At 40.1% G+C, this 20,848-nt stretch overlaps 1 protein-coding gene across 3 annotated transcripts in view; it reads right to left on the reverse strand.

Moving 5' to 3' along the window:
- The window catches only part of ripor3 (RIPOR family member 3), a 71,192-nt gene extending 67,759 nt beyond the window's left edge, over positions 1-3,433 (reverse strand). For all 3 annotated transcript variants that reach the window (XM_041981123.1, XM_041981125.1, XM_041981122.1), the window contains exon 1: positions 2,701-3,433. The gene's annotated coding sequence lies outside the window, so the exon portion shown is untranslated. The remainder of the gene's footprint in view (positions 1-2,700) is intronic.
- Between the last annotated feature and the right edge of the window lie 17,415 nt (positions 3,434-20,848).

Below are 20,848 nucleotides of genomic sequence, written 5' to 3' on the forward strand. Positions count from 1 at the left end.
ATGACTGCAGATCCAAATCTGCTCATTTCCTTGCAGCTCCTCCTGTTTTTGAGACGTGCCACTCATGCAACTTGTTATAGGCACAAAAAACAACAAAATAAAAAAAAAAAAACTTAAAAAAAACCTTTAAAAATATCAGCTAAGCTTATTTACTCTTTGTTCCCCAACTAATGAAAACGCCATCCTCAGATTCTCCTTCCTTAGTCCAACTCAAAGCTGCACTACTGAACTTAGATTTCTCATTTTGGCATTCCCTAACAACGGCTAATTCAGCATCCATCTTGCATCTTGTCTCTTCTCTGAGCTCTTTCCAGCCAGTAAAAGTCAGTCAGGTATTGACTCTTGTCTTACCTCTTACTCTGACCCTTTTTTTCTTTCTTTTCCTCTCTTCCTGCAATAATGTCCTCTTTCATTTTTTTGCTTAATCAGCCATGGTGTGTGTTCATAGCTGTCAATGTGTTGTCATATTTATTTGCTGTTGTGTGATGTGGTAAATGTGGCTATCACATAATGTTCTGGGCTGGAAAAAAAAGTTGTGAATTGCGGTTTCCAGCCTCATGATGCTGCAGGGCAACGACAGTTCCAAGAATGTACCATAAAACCAAGTCAGAAGCACAGAGTCTTAAGTAAAATCTTGTGCAGTGTTACTTTATTAAGTCACCAATTGAACCATTTCTTCCCAAAACTCACATTCCTAACCCTAATCTACTCCTCTTCTCTCAAGCTCAACCTAACCTAGGTTGTCCAACTAGGGTGCTTTGTCAAGGGGAGTTTTATGGATATAAGACTCCTCTTGGTAATCTGATCTTTTATTTATTTATTTATTTATTTATTTATAATGATGGAATTTACATAATCTTGCTGGACCTGACCGGAGGGGACAGAAAAAAAAGAATAGTGAACAAAAGTCAAAAGGAAAGTAGAAAAAAGGAAGAGGAGACAAAGATAACCCTTCAATCCGACCTAACACCAGACAGCCAACTGCTACACTTGTAGAGAAACACAACAGAGAATTTCCTGCAGCTTTTACAAGAAAGCAAAGCTGACAATCATCAGGAGCTCCTCAAAAAGTTAATCAACCAAAGAAAACAAATATGCATCACAACAACCACCAAAGTAACAGATGTTACATGCGGGGTTTTTGTAACTAATTTTTGTAAACTGTACAGTATTTTAGTGTAAACTACAATGAATTGTGGGAAAATAAATTATTGTTACTGTCATTCTTATGAATAGAATAATAACCGCCTACAAAGAACTGGCCAATGGCAAAAGGATTTTTTTCAATTTTGAGAACAGTGACTTGATGGACAAACAAAAACCAGCATGAATAACAATGCTGAAGTTAAGTCAAAGTACAGCTGCAGCTCCTACACATCTGCCACAGAGTTGTTTTAATGTTTTAAAGATCCATTCTTCTCATGTTTTTACCTTGGTGTCACTGTTTCTCTCTGTGGTGTTGCTGATGTTGTTTACCTTCTTTTCAACATTTTTTGATACATGAAACTGTGCCACTTAGCTTAGCTTAGGAAACTAAATACCTGTTTAGGATTAAATGGTAAATGTCTTGGAGTTCAATACTCTATTGACATGGCTGTGTGTTGTTCATAAATCACCCATAAGATATGTCTGCCTGAAGATGAAGTCTTATTTCTGGTATACATAGTTTTCTGTATGCTGCTTCAGAAGAAATAAATCAAACTAATAACAACATGAAGACTTTTGGGTAAAATATATTAGCTTAGCTGGTGTTTTTTAAATGGAAGTCTTTTGGAGCCTAACAGGTTTCAAAGCCAGCACCTGGTGGCTGACGGTGGTATTGTTCTTTTCAAACTTGAATAGTAGAGGACTTCTTAAAGCACTGTAACAAAGCAAACCTGCAGGCAGTCATGATTCGCCTACTTTATGCAGAGAATGCATTACATGCACCATTTCTTACCATCAGATGGGTCAACTTCACACAGCTACAAAACAAGATGTGATACCACTGTCAGGGAGCAGAAGTAAAACAACACTAGTACTTTGATTAACTAATTGTTTTTAAACATTTTAATGCAGAAATGTGACATATTATCCATGCAAGGAAGTGGGAGATGCTGTAAAACTGAACAGCAAAGTCAACTGAGTTCAGCCAAAGTTCCTGCAAGCAGAATTAAGTTACTGCTGTCTCTTTTCTGCTGAGGTGAGTTTAATATCTGAAGATACACCGTGACAAAAGGGGGGGGAAAAGTCATGTTTCTGAGTAATAACAGAAGATCAGGACACATATGACTAATATTGCAGCAGATTGAGTCTGAGCTCCAGGGACACTGAGACTCAGACCTAAATCCAGCCACTCTGAGCCATTAATCCTGGTAAACCAGCATCCCTGCCCTGCTCTCTGTGTGTTCCAGGAGGACTTCCACCAACACTTTCTCTGCTGATGGCAAACACTCTTCATCACAGTGCAGACAAACAAACACAGAAGGTTTTTTTTTCTTTTGAGTGAACATAATAGTTTTCGTTCCAACTTATAGACTTAACTGTAAATCTCCCAGATGATCAAACACTTGAGTCCACTGAGATCATAGTTTTTTTTTTCTTAAAACTAGATATTAAATGTCCTTATTAAGTCTGTGTTGAAGCAAAAAAGAAACAGTAAATATCAAAAAACAGACTCCACCTGAGTCATAGGAAGTGTGAAAAAAAAATTAGACTTACCTGACAGGATGAAGAACCAGTTTTTCCCAACTGTCACTGTAAGTCCAGCACACCAAACTGGCCCAGCAGACGAGTCATATCCACCTCTGCATGTGTGTGTGTGTGTATGTGTGTGTGTGTGTGTGTGTGTGTGTGTGTGTGCGTGTGTGTGTGTGTGTGTGTGTGTGTGTGTGTGTGTGTGTGTGTGTGTGTGTGTGTGTGTGTGTGTGTGTGTGAGTGGGTTTGGCAGCTGCCTGCTCGCTCCTGATAGCGTTCAGTTGTGCAGCAGCAGCACAGCTGAAGAAAGTTTCACAACGATGTCAGAGCTGCTGGAAACACACAGCTGAGTTAAGTTGTCCCTTGTCTCTTCGCGACGTCGCCTCCTCATATCTGCTCTGCTTTCTTCTGTTAGACACTTTATTTCCCAGCTTTCGCTCTCCTGTCGTCTATGCTCTCCTTCTCAGCTGTTTCTCCACTCCCTTTTTTTGTTTCTCTCCTCCTCTTTCGATCCTTCCCGCCCTTCAAACCCACTCATTTCTCTTTGGCATCTTTAGTTAATGCACTTAAATCTTTTTTGCTTCTCTTCATCTCCCCTTTCTCCTTGAATCCTGCTGCCATTTTATATTTTCTTCAACTCTCTCTCAGATTCCATCACTTGCCATTCTTCATATACCATTCTCCTATTTCTTTTCAAATACCTTCTTTCTTTTTGTCTCCCCCTCTTCCTTTCTTTCCCTTCATAACTGTTTTAATCCTGACCACCTATTTTCTGTTTTTCTGACTTATAAAAGAAAATGTTTTTTAAAAAATCTCCCTCCTTTTCCTTCCTCTTTTGCTTCCCTTCCCCCAGCTCTGCTTGGTGAGTATCATGTTTGGCTTTAAACTAAAGAACTTGGCTCCAGCTCAGACCACATGCATCACTAACACTGTTGCTTTATGTCCTGATTGATGACCATGTATTTGTTAAAATAAACCTTTCCCATTGAGGAGACTCATGACTTCTATATGGGTGGATCTAAATCTTAGCACAAAGTTTAATATCTCTGAAGTAAGAGATTAAAATGCTTTCAGTCAATGATCTGGAGGAGTTTAAACTTCTATGTCAGTCTGAAGGAAATGAGAGTTTAATGTTTGTGTCACTTGAAAAGAAATTGTTTTTTTATGTGTTTTATCACAGCCACATTTGGCAGTAATGTTCAGCCTGTGAGAAAACTGTGAACTATGCAGTTGTTAAAAGCAGCTCCGTCCAGATGCTTTCTCTTTCTGCCCTGTGAAAACCTCAGAGGACTCCAAGCTTGCACTCAAGTCCTCCAATTTGCAATTAAGCTAAAAGCCGCTGTGTGACATTCCCCAGATCGTCGCTGTTTGTCTCATCAGCCAACAAAGCTCATTAAAATTAATGAAGGCGACTTCATTGAACAGTTCCTTGATGTTCATGGTTGAAGTCGTTAGGAAGATAATTTGTTTAGCTTAATGACCATGAATGACCTATAAAGCCATCAACGTGTCAGGACTGCAGGCAGTCCAGTACCTGTAACCTCTTTTTCCTCTGCAGAACCCTGATCCAATCATGTACCACCACAGAACCCCGATCCAGTCCTGTACCACCACAGAACCCTGGTCCAATCATGTACCACCACAGAACCCCGATCCAGTCCTGTACCACCACAGAACCCTGGTCCAATCATGTACCACCACAGAACCCCGATCCAGTCCTGTACCACCACAGAACTCCAATCCAATCATGTACCACCACAGAACCCCGATCCAGTCCTGTACCACCACAGAACCCTGGTCCAATCATGTACCACCACAGAACCCCGATCCAGTCCTGTACCACCACAGAACCCTGGTCCAATCATGTACCACCACAGAACCCCGATCCAGTCCTGTACCACCACAGAACTCCAATCCAATCATGTACCACCACAGAACCCCGATCCAGTCCTGTACCACCACAGAACCCTGGTCCAATCATGTACCACCACAGAACCCCAATCCAGTCCTGTACCACCACAGAACCCTGGTCCAATCATGTACCACCACAGAACCCCGATCCAATCATGTACCACCACAGAACCCCGATCCAGTCCTGTACCACCACAGAACCCTGGTCCAATCATGTACCACCACAGAACCCCAATCCAGTCCTGTACCACCACAGAACCCTGGTCCAATCATGTACCACCACAGAACCCCAATCCAATCCTGTACCACCACAGAACCCTGGTCCAATCATGTACCACCACAGAACCCCAATCCAGTCCTGTACCACCACAGAACCCCAATCCAATCATGTACCACCACAGAACCCCAATCCAATCCTGTACCACCACAGAACCCTGGTCCAATCATGTACCACCACAGAACCCCAATCCAGTCCTGTACCACCACAGAACCCCGATCCAATCATGTACCACCACAGAACCCCGATCCAATCATGTACCACCACAGAACCCCGATCCAATCATGTACCACCACAGAACCCTGACTTGTTGCTAGTCAGTCTGGATGCTCCTTTTGCATTTTGCTTCATTTCTTCCAACAAAGATCTGGAATATTGATTGGTCTGACTGGTTTTCCACTGTGTGCTGGTCCACCCCAGATGCATCCTAGTCTAGGGAAGTCGACACCCCCTCTGGAACTCTGGATCAGGTTAACATTCAGCTTCTTTTCTGCTCAGTAAAGCTTGAAGTGACATCTGTGAATGTAACTCTGTATTGTAGAGCCAGACAAAGGTTTTCCCAGGAATCCTTGTTCGTGTGGTTCTATCAGCTGCTGATGAACGATGGTCCCTCCGAGGGAAGTGTCCAGCTTAGGTTTTCTCACCTGTCCTTAACACAAGGAAATGACTGCACACTGATCAAATAATTAAAATGTTGAAGAGAAATATTCAAATCCTATCCAGTCTTTCTTTGATGATTACAATCATCTTGCTTTACTTTTTTCTTTACCCCACTATCTGTGGTCAAGGTAAAATAAAACACTTTCAAAATTCATTTTCAGTGACTTAAAAAGATCAAATTCTAGGAACAAATTTATCTGTCGAGAGTTGAATATTGACTGTGGTGTTCATCATCAGTGAAGGTTTAGCTCAGTTACATTTAACAGGTTGGTTTTGCCAGTCAGCTGACAGCATTTGATGGATGTGAACGATCTGCTGACACTGACACACACACACCCACAAACACACCCACAAAACTTTAAAGAGCATGCACAACTGTGCTGTTGGTCAGCAAGACACATACACAAATGTACATACCACACACACCATGAGCTGGCCACTCTGACATATACATGGATATTTACTTCAGCTGGCCCATCCACACACACACACACACGCACCCACATACACGCACACATATGTTAGGGAGAGATAACGAGGACGAGGGCATCCTGTGTATCTGGAGGCCTTTACTTCTCCACTCCCTCATCACACACTTGCTGCAACAGCTGACTGTTCTTTTATATGTGTGTTTGTGAGTTTATTCAAGGACAGTTTAAGATACAAACAGTTGTCATGTCACTTGTTCAAAAAGCTGCTTGTGGATTAACCCCATAAGGCCTGGATTTATTCACAATTATATAAAAGCAAAATAAAGAAAGAAAACAAGGAAATTATACACTGACTGGAATAAAATAAACTACAATTAAACATTAAATAAATTAATAACAATAAATAATCATATAAAGAGTAAATAAAAAATAATACATATTAAATCAATAAAATGTAAAGAAATAACATAAAAGACCAGAGGTGGTTAAATTTAAAAATTTAAGATCATATCAGAAATGGGAAGATGTTCAGTGAAACACACTCACCTAAAAACACAACGCAGCAGGATTGCCTCTGCAGGGTACCAGAGAGAAGCGTCAAGTTTTATAATGGCAGTGTGTGTTAATTCCATGAAACAGAAACACGTGTAAATTCTACTGTAACATCAAATATTAATAAAATAATATAATTTGCAGAGTTTCCTAATTCTGCAACCTGCAGTTTGTGATCTCTTCAGCACAGCTGGAAAAATTTTACAGTCCTGGAAATCTTCTGTAGTTTTATCCAGATATCCAGTGTTTGTTGTCTCCAACTGGGACATCTGGTCATGTGCTTCATGGTCACAAATTTTCCATCGTGATTAAAAGCTGCTTCCATAGAGGAGAAAAGTAAAAGAAAAAATGCCAACTTTCTGGGATTTTCTGTAAACCAGTCTGTGACTTGTAACATGAAAACATCATCTGTCGATACAGTCACTAGATATTCTAGATGCACCCTGATGAGATCTCCTCATGAAGCTGGCTCTGGGTTTCATGGATGTTATCAAGGCAAGGCAGTTTATTTGTATAGCACATTTCATGTACAGGACAATTCAAAGTGCTTTACATAAAACAAAGACATTACAGATATTTAGAATAGTAAAAGGCATCAACACATAATCACAATAAAATAATAAATTACATTAAAATGATTAAAAGCAAGATAGGTTAAAAAAAAAAAAAAAAGTTACCATGCAGATTTCATGCATTTTTAACTTGGATTTAAAAATGTCTACATTTGGTGAAAGTTTAATCTCACTGGCAGTTTGTTCCATTTCAATGAAATAAATAAAAATATGTGTTCGTTGTGCCTACTTTGCTGCAATTTTCACACTTCTGTAAAGTTAGACAGGACCGAGCTCTTGGCCCCATTTTTTTCTTCTACCACAGAGGATTCTTAAATTCTACCATGTTACTATTTGTTTTGCACCTCGCTTTTAATGTTTTATATTAAGTACAGATGTCATATCTGTTTACAACCAGTGTTGTTTGGTTATATTTAGATTTTTCCTTTATGTCTGAAAATGGTCTAATACAGACATGGACACAGACATCCTGTGTGGTACCAGTGCCAAAGACATCTCATGTCCCTTTTCGGGATCCTCTCAAAGAAAGGAACCAGAGGAAGAAGAGGAACATCCCTTTCCGGGACCCTCTTGGAATTAGGACCTCAAGAGGCAGCATGGACCAGGGTGCTGCTGTCTGAAGTTGAAACACTGGAGAAGACCTGGGCACCACCGTTAGACGTTGAAGCGCTGGAGAAGACCTGGGCGCCACCGTTAGACGTTGAAGCGCTGGAGAAGACCTGGGCGCCACCGTTAGACGTTGAAGCGCTGGAGAAGACCTGGGCGCCACCGTTAGACGTTGAAGCGCTGGAGAAGACCTGGGCAGCATGGGACATGGAGCTGGAGGTGACACTGGTGACAGGGACCATGGAGCTGGAGGCAGTGGTACAAAGTATGGTCTTCTCAAGCCTTGCCTTCTTCTAGCCACCACAGCTGCCCAAGATCTCATGCAGATACAAGAGACCTGGGGCTCCAAAACGGCATTGTCGGTATTGCCAATTCTCTTCCCCCAGAATGGCAAGTCCACCGTAGTGCTGGCTGGCTCTGGATCCAGCACCAGCAGAACTCCCACCAGTTTGCTGGATCTAATGCTTTCATAAGACATATAGTCTGCTGGGTCCATGTCTGGTCAGATCCTTCTGTCACTGTGCGACGGGATGAGGACCCAAATACAGGGCTCAGAGGCGGGAGGCAGACAGAGTGCAGGAACAAATGATTTATTTCCCAACTCAGGAATAATCAGAACCAAACAACAGGGGGAAAAACAAACAAACACACACACACACACACACACAACACACAACTACAAGGATCTGACAAAAGAAAATAAAACCCAGGGGTATACATTGAGAATACACTGAGGGTGTTTTTTTGTGTGTGTGTGTGTTTCTGTTTTTGTTTTTGTAAAAGTTGTAGGAAATTTTCTGGTGTGTTCATGTACAGGTGTAACAGTTTGTTGTCTGGTGATGGTGTGGATTGAAGGGTCGTTTCCTTCTGTCTGTGATCTTTTTGTCTCATTTCTTTCCCTTTTGCTCTTTTTGCTATTTTGCTATGAACTAATCAGACCAGGTGAACTAACGAGTAGAAACCAAGAGCAACACAGACCTTAATATGACCAAGAACACAAAAACTCAGAACAACACAGTAAACCAAGAGCAAACCAAAACGTACCTGGGTGTTCACTTAAACAATAAACTTGTTTTCATTTTGAAATTGAGTAAAAATCTATTTTATTTAACATTCAGGAGAAGCTGATCCTAGAGTATAAGCGTTCAAAACCATCCTAAAGTTAGAATTCAGGATCTGTGCATAAAAAAAGAAAAACTCATTTTACAAATTAATACAATATAGCATCTAAACAAACACGCATGATGACAATCTCACATTTGCTATTGGAGGTCACAATCAAGTCATAGCTGCAGTCAGTGCACATGTAGATGGATATGGAGACATTTAAAAAATATGTTTTACGTCAGTGATGTGAGATGTCAATAACAACATATTCTTAAGGGATAACTTGTTGTTGTTTGGTGGGCGTCATATGGGTTCATCAGTTGCAGAAGGATCCCCAACCCTGTTCTTCAAGGCCTACTATCCTGCAGGTATTGGATGTTTCCCTGCTGCAGCACACCTGATTCAAATCAAGTGGATCTCTGAAAAACTCTGCACAAGTTGGCAAATGAGTCATTAATTTAAGTCAGGTGTGTTGCAGCAGGAAAACATTGAAAGTCAGCGGGAAAGTGGGACTTGAGGATATAAAGAGTTAAGCATGTGAAAAAAATGTAGGACATTTTAAAAATAATTGAAGCAGCTTTTGGACCCAGGCCCATTGCTTAGGCATGCAGCAACTGGCCTGGGTGGGGAGCCGTAGGGTGCGTGCATCATCAGTCATTCTACAATAATCACAATGCAAAGCTCTGGTTAAAGGCCAAAACAAAAACATTGAGCTCTTTGATTTATTCTTTTAGTTCCATCTGTTATCATGAGTGGATTTCAGGGTCAATGATTAGTTGATTTTTTTTCTTTCTCCATTTGGATTCCATTTGTTTGTTTCTGGGCCCAGTGGGCATTGCAGCTGATGGACACCTGATTTACACACCTGCACTTGTGGCTCACCATACCTTAACAGCTGAAACACTAAACACTTTAACCAACTAGCATTGCAATCCACACTAAAGTGATGACACTGGGCAAAGGCCTTACAGAAAACCAAATTGATTCTCCAAAAACTCTATTTCATTTTCTCATTTTCTTCTGTTTGCTTCAGCTCATTATGTGTACTGGCTATTTGCATTTTTGCCTTGTATAAATTCTTGAATTACAACATATTTGATGAAAATATTAAGACCATTGACAATGATAGGACAAAACATTATTTGTGGATGAAGCAGAAAGTTACATCATCATTAAGGGTAAGTATGATACAATACATTTACTCTGCCCATGGACAAATTTATCTTGGACTCACGAACTGTTAAAAAAAACTGCCATAACAACATCAATCAGTAGTCGACACAATAATAAACTACTGTCATCTACATACAACCATCCAGCCACACAGCAGAAATCAGAAAATATATTTCACATAACACATTTTGAAATAAAAAAGGAAAAACATCCAAAATAAAAAAAAGCTAGAAACAAGATTTGTAAAAAGCAGACCTGTCTGTGCTTCTGATTTGCAGGGGACCATTATTTGTATGAATGAAAGCATCCAACCTGGATATTTGAGTCTTCCAGCTTCTTGTGCTTCCTTTCAATACACCAGCTTAAAGGAACTTAATCTTTTATGTTGTATGATTTCAGTTAGCCAAGCAATATGCATGCTTATTTTTTCACAAACTTATTTTTTTCAAAACATCACATTTTGTGTTTGCTTTAAAGCTAATATTGATATTAAAGCCTACAAATACCAATTAAATGCAGAGATTTTTAACAAAGAACCAGTTTAGGCTTCAAATCTTTCCAATTTACCTTTCAAATCTAAAACAACAGCAGCTTTTATTGAACGACTTCTGCTACTTTAGCAATGCAGGCTGCAAACATTGAGCACAAATTAGTTCTAGTAGTGTTTTAACTTTAATGCAGTATGGAAATATTCAGAGATAGCAGATGTGGTTTAAAAATATTGCTAATGTAAAAAAAAGTCTGTATTAAAAGTAAAACATCAACAATATAAAACTGAACTCCAAACCTTTTATGTGGCTTTAACCTCAAGGCCCGATCTTTTAAAAACAGGATGAATATAAAGTTCATTTTTTATTTGGAGTCTTGAATTCTGCAGAGCTGCAGTCTAAACATGGAGATGTCCTACACCACTGTATCATGATGCCCTCTGCTGTTAGTATAATGCTACTAATTGAGGAACATTTTTAACCCTCTTTCACCTGAACCACTCCATGCCAAGAACATAATTAAACATTCACCAAACATAAATACAATGATTCATTTATGCCAGATGTTTTAGGACAAAAGGCTCATTTTAATGTCCATCCAAGCTGATTTGAACTTGAGTCAGAAATCAGACTGCAGTGGGATGAAAAGCTCAGCCAAATCCCTAGTTCCATCGAACCACAGCCAAACCTCAACTAATCATACTGAAACTTTTCACATGCACACATGATGCACTGGATGAGGGCGAGAAGCATTTTATCAAATGATGTCAGCTCTCAGAAGGTCAGGGATCTGGATTTGTCAGAGAAAGCAGTTGTTCTCTGATCATTTTGTTGCTCTTCTTGCAAATATGTTGCAACGTCCTTGACAGTGGTGCCAGGGCAAGATGCCCAACACTCAGCAGATCAGCATCAGTTACTATAGCAACAGCCATGGACCAGACTAGGGAGATAACATGGCTGCCAAAGAGGAACTGCAGCAGCCAAGCTGTGTCTGTCTGTGTGGCTTCACACATGAGCGACAAGCACAACATCTTTGCACAGTCGTTTCTAATCCTCCCGTTGTTAGGGAAACCCTCTTTTCAAGCATCATGTGCAAAATGAGAGACCATCAGATGAAAAAGGGACCCAGATGATTGGACTTTGTTTACATTATTTTACATTCTTACCAGACACATGGGTGGAACACACAGTGACGTTTCCACAAACCTTATGATAAAAATAGAACTCTGCAGTCCAGAATATTACACTGCAGAGGGCCTCGTGGTCATCTGAGGAGATGCACGTGTCATGCATATTTAATTTACATTTGAAAGTAACCAGAATTCAGTGAGGACCACTTTAACTAAATCATTAAAATAATACAACATTTGATATCTAGTTATTCTAACTGGTAAGCAGAACATAAAGAAGCACTGCATATTAAACATTGTTACTTTTGCACTAATATAAACATAATGCAAGTTTTAAGCTAGGCTAAGTGCATGTAAACACGCATGAATTATCTTGTGACTGAAAATAAAGTAGGACACTGAAGGGATGCTCAGAGCTCAAGCAGCAAACTAAAAATACAGGCAATGTATCATGGGTGCATGCATTTTTAGCATGCAAGTGTGAACATGAGAGTTCCTCATTGCAGTTTTAGCATGTGAACTCTATTTTGGATCTTAACAGCACATGCATGCACATGGAGCCCTGACTTAACCAGCCTTTGTGTTTTTATCTACATATTTAGATGGGAAATAAAAATATAAATGCACTGACTTTTTTTTTGTTTGCTTTTTTTAAGAAATAGGCCTGCAAATTCTTTAAGTTAACTGGTGTTGATGTCTAAATAAGCTAGCTAAAATGCAATCTCCCCCTTTTTTCTCTTAAAATATCACTAATCTGCTGTGTCACATGAAGTCAGAACATGACTTATCAGCTTCCACCTGTGAAAGAAAGGGGTTGATGTTCTCAGCATCCTCAGTGGGTGCTGTCTAATACTTCATATAAGGCTGCATCAGATAAGTTTCAAACTAAATCGGCTGTAATTAGAAGATTTAAAGAAAAAAATGTAAACATCAGTGTCACATCAGGTCAGTTTTATTTATATATTCCAAAACAGCACAGTAGCTTCAGTGGGCTTAATGGTATCTAGAGAATACAACAACCTCTGTCTAAACTGGATATTTCTGGGGAAGAAAACTACAGGAGGTTCAACAACAAATGGACACACATGAAGCAGATGTCGGGTTTGAAGACCAAAATTAGTAATATAACTGATGGACTGAAAACATGTTTGTATATTATGAAGCTGGAAAGACTTTTAAATGGCTTTCAGGTATCACCATACCAACCAGTCTCAAGGTGTATGACCCCTTCTTTACCCAGAGAAAAGACAGAGTAAACAAAGAGATGAGGAAACTCCACAGGTTAGGTTGAACTTCTGCAGCGGAGAAACACAAAGATAAAAAACATTTAGAATGAAGCATCAACAGAGATGTTGGAGTCAGAAGAAAGAGGAGAGAAAAAGAAGACAGAGAGATTTTAAGGTAACTATGGACCTGTACGCAGAGGCACCATCAGGAATTTGGCCCCATGAATGATAATGACATTTGCCATAAAGATGTAGTGACCATTATTTACAGTTTTAAGGTAATTTCTTATAACATTAAAGAAAGTTTAATATACATTTATTTTTCACTAAAAAAAAACCAAACAAACAAAAAAAAACAAAAAAAAAAAAACAAAGAGGGCATCCTCTCAAAATAATAACAGCTGATTTTTAAAATCTTAGCTGCATTTATAGAAGAAAACAAAGTGACTATATAAAGCAATCAATCAGGTTTTGAAATACCTTCACAACAGACTAACAGTACCACTGACTACTGATCTACTGGCTCCTGATAAAAATAAACAACTCCTTAACTTTTCCTGCTCAAATAACAGCTCAAATTTTTTGGTCGTCCAGCCAGTATACACACACACACACACACTCCTATGGAGAATTTAATGTGACCAGTTAATCTAACATGCATGTCTTTGGATGGTGGAAGAAAGCCAGAAGCTTCCTCCCACCAAGCTGAAACTGTAAAAAAAAATATTTGAGGTCCCCATTGTCTCAGGACAGGCTTTGCAGTCTTGTCATGTTGTCCATTAAAAGTGTTTTGGCTAGAAAGCTGGACTTCAAAGACTTGATCAATGTGTGTGTGTGTTAGAAAGGTAGTCTGTCTCTCTGTGTTGGCCCTGTGATGGACTGGTGACCTGTCCAGGGTGTATCCTGCCTCTCACCTGCTAAAAATGCTAGGTAAGTAAAGCAATGTAGACCTCTCCAATAATGCTTTGTAATATATGGACAGAAGATACTCCATGACGACATATTATTTTAATACATCTTATTTTAGTCATATACAAGCTCCGGATATGGCCTGAGGTCATGTCTGGAAATATCTGAAGGCAATATACAGAATAGATCCAGAATCCTTGAATATCTGTAGGGTATATTTCTCCAAGTCTAAGAAGAATCTGGACCATTTCTGATGTATGTCCTGAGTGGTTGATATGTACCTTACTAAGTGATATACTGGTTCAAGATACTTTGAGGACATACGTTATGTCCAGATACCAGACCTGTATTTAGTCATATTTTAGTTTCAAATAAGAATTGTTAAAATGAGTTAAATATGCATTTAATTAAATGGACATGGTAGGTTGATGGGATGTGACATTGCAGCAGGAAACTGAGAGTGTGGGTCTTTTAACCGTGCAAACTTGAGGTTAAATGATTACATTATGCAGGCATGCTCATTCTGGAATTGTATAGTGTTCATTGCTGACTTTAAGGTAGTAAGGCTGCAGCAAGCCAGACTGTTATTGAAGATGTGAGAATGGATTCAACGATGGCCATGTAGAAGTTCAACATCAGCTTAGCTGGGAGGAGAAACTTCTTTAGCTGCCAAAGAAAGTAATTATAGAAAGTAGACCTGTTTTTATCCAGAGGTCTGTAACATCAAATTATTTGCAGTAACAACTTGGATGAATTTCTGGTAGTAATAAATTTCTGTTGTAGCCAAAAGAATCCTTACATCCTTCTGATATCAGCTCAAACAGTTAGTTCAGGTGCTGCTCACCTCTTCTCTAACAAATACTGCCCCCTGCTTCATTTTCTTACCCTATGATTTACCTCTGTTTTATGATATCCAGACTTGACTTTCTTTGGGAAATGCATGACTTTCTCCTTAGGCTGTCTCGCTGAGCTCTCTGTAACTGGTTAAACAGAGCAGTGTAGGTATGGACTAAACCATTTTAAGAGGGGTGATAGGGCCCTCAAAGAACATCCATCATTGTTGTTAATGTAAAATTAATTCTCTCTGCACTTTCATTTAGGCAAAATAACTTTGACATTTTAAATGGAACATAAAACAAACTTTTCATTCCAGGATTTTAAGGGGCCCCACCCTGCAGTGGGCCCTGGGTAAATGGTACCATTTATCCCCTCTGACGCCACTATTCAGGGGTATGACTTCCCAGGAGGTTAGTTGGTTAGTTACAAGTTTCTCAAGTTCAGTCTTTTATTCTCACTTCTAACTTAAAACAACTGAACTGAACTATGCACTAGTTCATGAGAAGCATGAACTGAGGCCTGGTACACACATAAGGATTTTTTAATCTGATGAGATTTTTTATCTGTTCGAGACATCACGCGTGAAGATAAAAAATCTGGCATTTAACAGTTTTGCTAATACTGTGTGTGGTGTGCTCCGATAATCCCATCATAGAACAACACACACAACAATGCTGTCCCACAACTGATCTACAATCTAGTCTTCCAGCCAAAAAAACGTGATAAAAAAAAAACAGAAAACGAAGAAGAAGAAACGGAAAAACAAAGAAGAAGAACCATGGCAACAACTGGAAAACACAACACCCAGCATGGAAGGGGATATACAAGATGAAGGAATGATAGTGGTCTTGGGACTATTGTTAACAGAAAAATCCAGAACTAAAAAAAAAAAATAAAAAATAACAGACTGGAGATGGCTGAACACAGACTTTATATCCTTACTTGCTCTCCAGCTCGCTCTCTGATTGGCTACATTACGTTCTACGTCACCATCTCACAGTCACAACTCAGGAGTCGTCTGCTTTCAACACACACGTCCAGCTTTTTGCTCATAAATATTGAGCATGTTCAATACTTCTAATTGTCGGCCACGACCCATTTCAGAGTCGATTCTTGGGACAAATTTGTTCATGACACACATCAGACCAACAGATAATTTTATAGGACATCTTAAAAGACTCAAGACAATCTGGTGTTTGCCGTCCTTGGACGGGAAGAGGCAAAATCCGGACAAAAACAGCCCAATAATCTTCATGTGTGTACCAGGCCTTACACAACGCTGTTAGACACTAGACACTAATCCACCTCTCTCACCTCTTGGCCACCATTCCTCCTCATGAATCCCACAGGGTGATATAACCAAACCTGGATCATTTACCCATCCAATGCATTTGGTCACGTATGTGTTGCGTTGGTTAGAGGCTGCCATTTTGTCTGCGTGTACAGCAAGAAACTATGTGATGTCTTGCGTCCAATATAAAGTGTAAGAAACTGCTGTGAAATGTGAGTAAAATATGCACACAATATTTCCAAGTGCTAAATTGTGCATTCCAGGTGTCTTTCAAATTCGTTTTCCAAAGGAATTTTTGCCAGAAATTACAAAATGATCTAGTTTATTTGATTTGTAAAAACATAAGTTGCAGATACAATACCTGACATCATAATTATAAATTTATTCCCCTCATATGGCTCATAATTAACCAAAAAAAACAAAGAAACTTAGCTAAATAACATTTTCTCAAACAATTATCAAAAAGAACCTAAACTGAATTATCCAATGGAGCTGAATAATTGCTATCAAGAGATGAAAAGCTCCTACAGATATATTCTTAATACAAAATTTCTTTTACAAATAAGAACTATAATATTGAGATAATATTAAACTCTATAACAGATTGTTTCCTCTGCAGGTGTGAAGTAAAATCTCCTGCTTTACACACTTGTTTCCACCCAAATATAAAAAACAATCACTTTCAGATTTTACAGCCACAGCAGAAACATTTAATCAGACAGATTTAAATGCATTAAAATCCCACAAAATGATGAACATCTCAGTTCTTAAGGTTTCTCTTTCACGATAACACTTGTGGAATGAGCAGAAATTTTTTAACAATTCAAATTCAGAAAGTTTCATTTTATCAGAACAGTTTGAGCTTCAAGTCCAGTGAAGAAGTCCATGTGAAGGAGCGCTCAGTCGGAGGAAGGATGGGGGTGTTGATGCTGAGTGTCGAGGTGGAGGAATGGAAGCAGGAATAATGGGATGCACAGTTGTGGAGGAATGGCTCTTCTTGATCTGCTGCCTGATCTGGATGTCTGTGAAGTCCAGCTGGGTCTGTTTTGACTCTGCATGGACTTGACCATCGTCTGCCTGATCACTGATGAACTTCCTGAAGTCGGCCTGAAATGAAACAAAGATGGAATCAATCAAAGAAGGGCGGTAGTGTGTCGGTGGTTGAACAAATCAGTCAGCGAAAAGGTCACAGGAAGAGAAACGATCAGTTCAAAGAAAGGCTCATTTAAACAGGAACATTTCCCTCACATGAAGCTTTCTGTCATCAACACCTCCCTCAGCTGGAGATGGAGGAGGAGACTGCAGGAGGAGGTGAGGCTGGATGGTTCTGGAGGTGAATGGTAAAAGCAGCAGGTGGAGGTTGAAGGTGGATTTCTCTTCCTGGATGTGGATGCTTTGCAGGTTGACGGCAGAGACTGCAGGTGGAGCTTCATGTACAAAGACAGAAGATGATGGAGGCTGGAGCTGAAGAGAGGATGTTACCATGGAGACCATTCAGGTGGCGGTTCAGTCTGTAGAAGATGTGTTTTCAACAGTGTAAGTTAGAAAGTTCATGAAAGGATGGAGGTGGTTTTACTGAGGGTGGATGGTAGAGTCTGCAGGTGGAAGATAAAGGTGAATTTTACCTTTGCCTGAAGGTGGAGGCTGAAGATGGATTTAGTTTCTTTCTTGATGCCAGAGGTTGCAGGTAGAGTTGGAAGGTGGATTTTTCTTCCTTGAGGTGGATGCTGTGCAGGTGGATGGCAGAGACTGCAGGTGGAGCTGTGTCATTTTAAACTGAAAGACAATAAAGATCTTGAGAGTCAAAGAAGAAGGTGGAGGACTTTATCAGCCAGGCTGCAGGTACAGAGGAACATAAAAATACCTCAAGTTAATGGAGCTACATGGAAGATGAGATGGGGCTGAAGAGAGGATGTTACCATGGAGACGATTCAGGTGGAGGTTCAATCTGTAGATTTGTTTCTAACAGTGTAAGTTGGAAGATGGGCTGCATGGAGGTGTGGGGGTTAGCACTGCGGCCTCCCAGCAAGAAGGTTCCTGGTTTGAAGCTCGGCTGGAGCCTTTCTGTGTGGAGTCTGCATGTTGTCCCGGTGCTTGTGAGGCTTCTCTCCGGCTACTCTGGCTTCTGAGTGAGCGTGGATGGTTGTTGTCTCTGTGTGTTGCCCTGTGATGGACTGGTGACCTGTCCAAGGTGGACCCTGCCTCTTGTCTGGTAACTGCTGGGACAGGCTCCAGCCCCCCCACCATGACCCTACAGTTGAATAAGTAGGTACAGACAATGGATCACTCAAATTTTCTGAAGGTGGATGGCAGAGGATGTGGGTGGAGACTGAAGGTGAAATTTACCTGGAGGCTGGTGGCAGAAGGTGGAGGCTATAGGTGTGTTTTGTGGAGATTCATCAAAGAGGTTAAAGATGGAGACTGTAACGGTTCGAGCTGGAAACCTGAGGATTCGCTAAAAAGAGAAAAAATAAATTAATATTAAAATATAAAAACTAAAGACCTTCTATCTTCTCTGAACATGAGGGACACTTCCTCTGTTTACCTTGAGTCTTTGACACAATGTCCTCCTCAGTCAGGACGTCTCAGGCACCGGGGAACCCCCGGCACCGGGAAAGGAAAGAAAAGAGTATTGTACAGTTTACTCACGTGGCACAGAAATGACTTGTTAAATATACAAAAGTTACCATGAAGAACATTTGATGGTGTGTGTCCATCACAAGGATGGAAGGTTGATTCTTACCTTTTGCACAATTCTGTACAAAAGTCTGGAGCCACTCCAAAAAAAAAAAAAAAAAAAGGCAGAAAAAAAGCAGAGATTTACTGAAACACGTTGGCTGCTTCTTGTTCTCTTCTCTGTTAACATGATTCTACATTTCTTCAACAATGATTACATCCAGGCTCTGGGGAGGATTCATCCCTCCATCAGACCTGTTACCACTGATTTTCAGTCCAGTTCTGCTGGTTCATCCTTTAAGTTAGGAGCCTTTATACACCTGAATGATTCAGAGGTCAGTGTTAAGAGGCAAACACACATAAATATGAACAAACAAACACATAAATGAAACAAACACATTCCTCTTAAATCATTCAGGTCCAAGAACTGGATTGAAAATAAGTTCAAAAGCAGCCAACGTCTAAAGAAAAGCTCCAGACCTTCAGAAAGCCTGGACACCTGATGATAGAGGACAGTAGAAAAGTGACAGCTTTAAATGTTTCAGGAAAGTTGAACTTGTCTTAAGCAACAGAAACTCCTGCTCAAGACAAGGTCAACGTTGGAGATGGAAAGGACAGAAAAAGGAGTGGCTCAAGACTTTTGTACAGTACTGTGTTGGAAGAAGAAGGTGGTGGTTCCTGCAGGTGATCTTCTTCCAGATGATGGTGATGGTGGTGCCTGCAGGTGGAGACAGGAGTCACGTGATGTCGTCGTAGACTGATAGTAGAGGCTGCAGGTGGAGGCAGGAGGCCGGTGTTCAGCCGATGGTGGTGGCTACAGGTTGAGACTGAAGAGAAAAACTCACTGAAGAGAGAAAAAATAAATTAATAATTAAATTATAAAAACTAAAGACCTTCTATCTTCTCTGAACATGAGGGACACTTCCTCTGTTTACCTTGAGTCTTTGACACAATGTCCTCCTCAGTCAGGACGTCTCAGGCACCGGGGAACCCCCGGCACCGGGAAAGGAAAGAAAAGAGTATTGTACAGTTTACTCACATGGCACAGAAATGACTTGTTAAATATACAAAAGTTACCATGAAGAACATTTGATGGTGTGTGTCCATCACAAGGATGGAAGGTTGATTCTTACCTTTTGCACAATTCTGTACAAAAGTCTGGAGCCACTCCAAAAAAAAAAAAAAAAAAAAAAGAGGCAGAAAAAGGTCAGAAAAAAAGCAGAGATTTACTGAAACACGTTGGCTGCTTCTTGTTCTCTTCTCTGTTAACATGATTCTACATTTCTTCAACAATGATTACATCCAGGCTCTGGGGAGGATTCATCCCTCCATCAGACCTGTTACCACTGATTTTCAGTCCAGTTCTGCTGGTTCATCCTTTTAAGTTAGGAGCCTTTATACACCTGAATGATTCAGAGGTCAGTGTTAAGAGGCAAACACACATAAATATGAACAAACAAACACATAAATAAAACAAACACATTCATCTTAAATCATTCAGGTGTATAAAGGACTGGATTGAAAATAAGTTAAAAAGCAGCCAACGTCTAAAGAAAAGCTCCAGACCTTCAGAAAGCCTGGACACCTGATGATAGAGGACAGTAGAAAAGTGACAGTTTTAAATGTTTCAGGAAAGTTGAACTTGTCTTAAGCAACAGAAACTCCTGCTCAAGACAAGGTCAACGTTGGAGATGGAAAGGACAGAAAAAGGAGTGGCTCAAGACTTTTGTACAGTACTGTGTTGGAAGAAGAAGGTGGTGGTTCCTGCAGGTGATCTTCTTCCAGATGATGGTGATGGTGGTGCCTGCAGGTGGAGACAGGAGTCACGTGATGTCGTCGTAGACTGATAGTAGAGGCTGCAGGTGGAGGCAGGAGGCCGGTGTTCAGCCGATGGTGGTGGCTACAGGTTGAGACTGAAGAGAAAAACTCACTGAAGAGAGAAAAAATAAATTAATAATTAAATTATAAAAACTAAAGACCTTCTATCTTCTCTGAACATGAGGGACACTTCCTCTGTTTACCTTGAGTCTTTGACACAATGTCCTCCTCAGTCAGGACGTCTCAGGCACCGGGGAACCCCCGGCACCGGGAAAGGAAAGAAAAGAGTATTGTACAGTTTACTCACATGGCACAGAAATGACTTGTTAAATATACAAAAGTTACCATGAAGAACATTTGATGGTGTGTGTCCATCACAAGGATGGAAGGTTGATTCTTACCTTTTGCACAATTCTGTACAAAAGTCTGGAGCCACTCCAAAAAAAAAAAAAAAAAAAAAAAGGGGGAAAAAGGTCAGAAAAAAAGCAGAGATTTACTGAAACACGTT

Source organism: Melanotaenia boesemani, chromosome 3 (genome assembly GCF_017639745.1).
Source record: "Melanotaenia boesemani isolate fMelBoe1 chromosome 3, fMelBoe1.pri, whole genome shotgun sequence".
NCBI classification, from domain to species: domain Eukaryota; kingdom Metazoa; phylum Chordata; class Actinopteri; order Atheriniformes; family Melanotaeniidae; genus Melanotaenia; species Melanotaenia boesemani.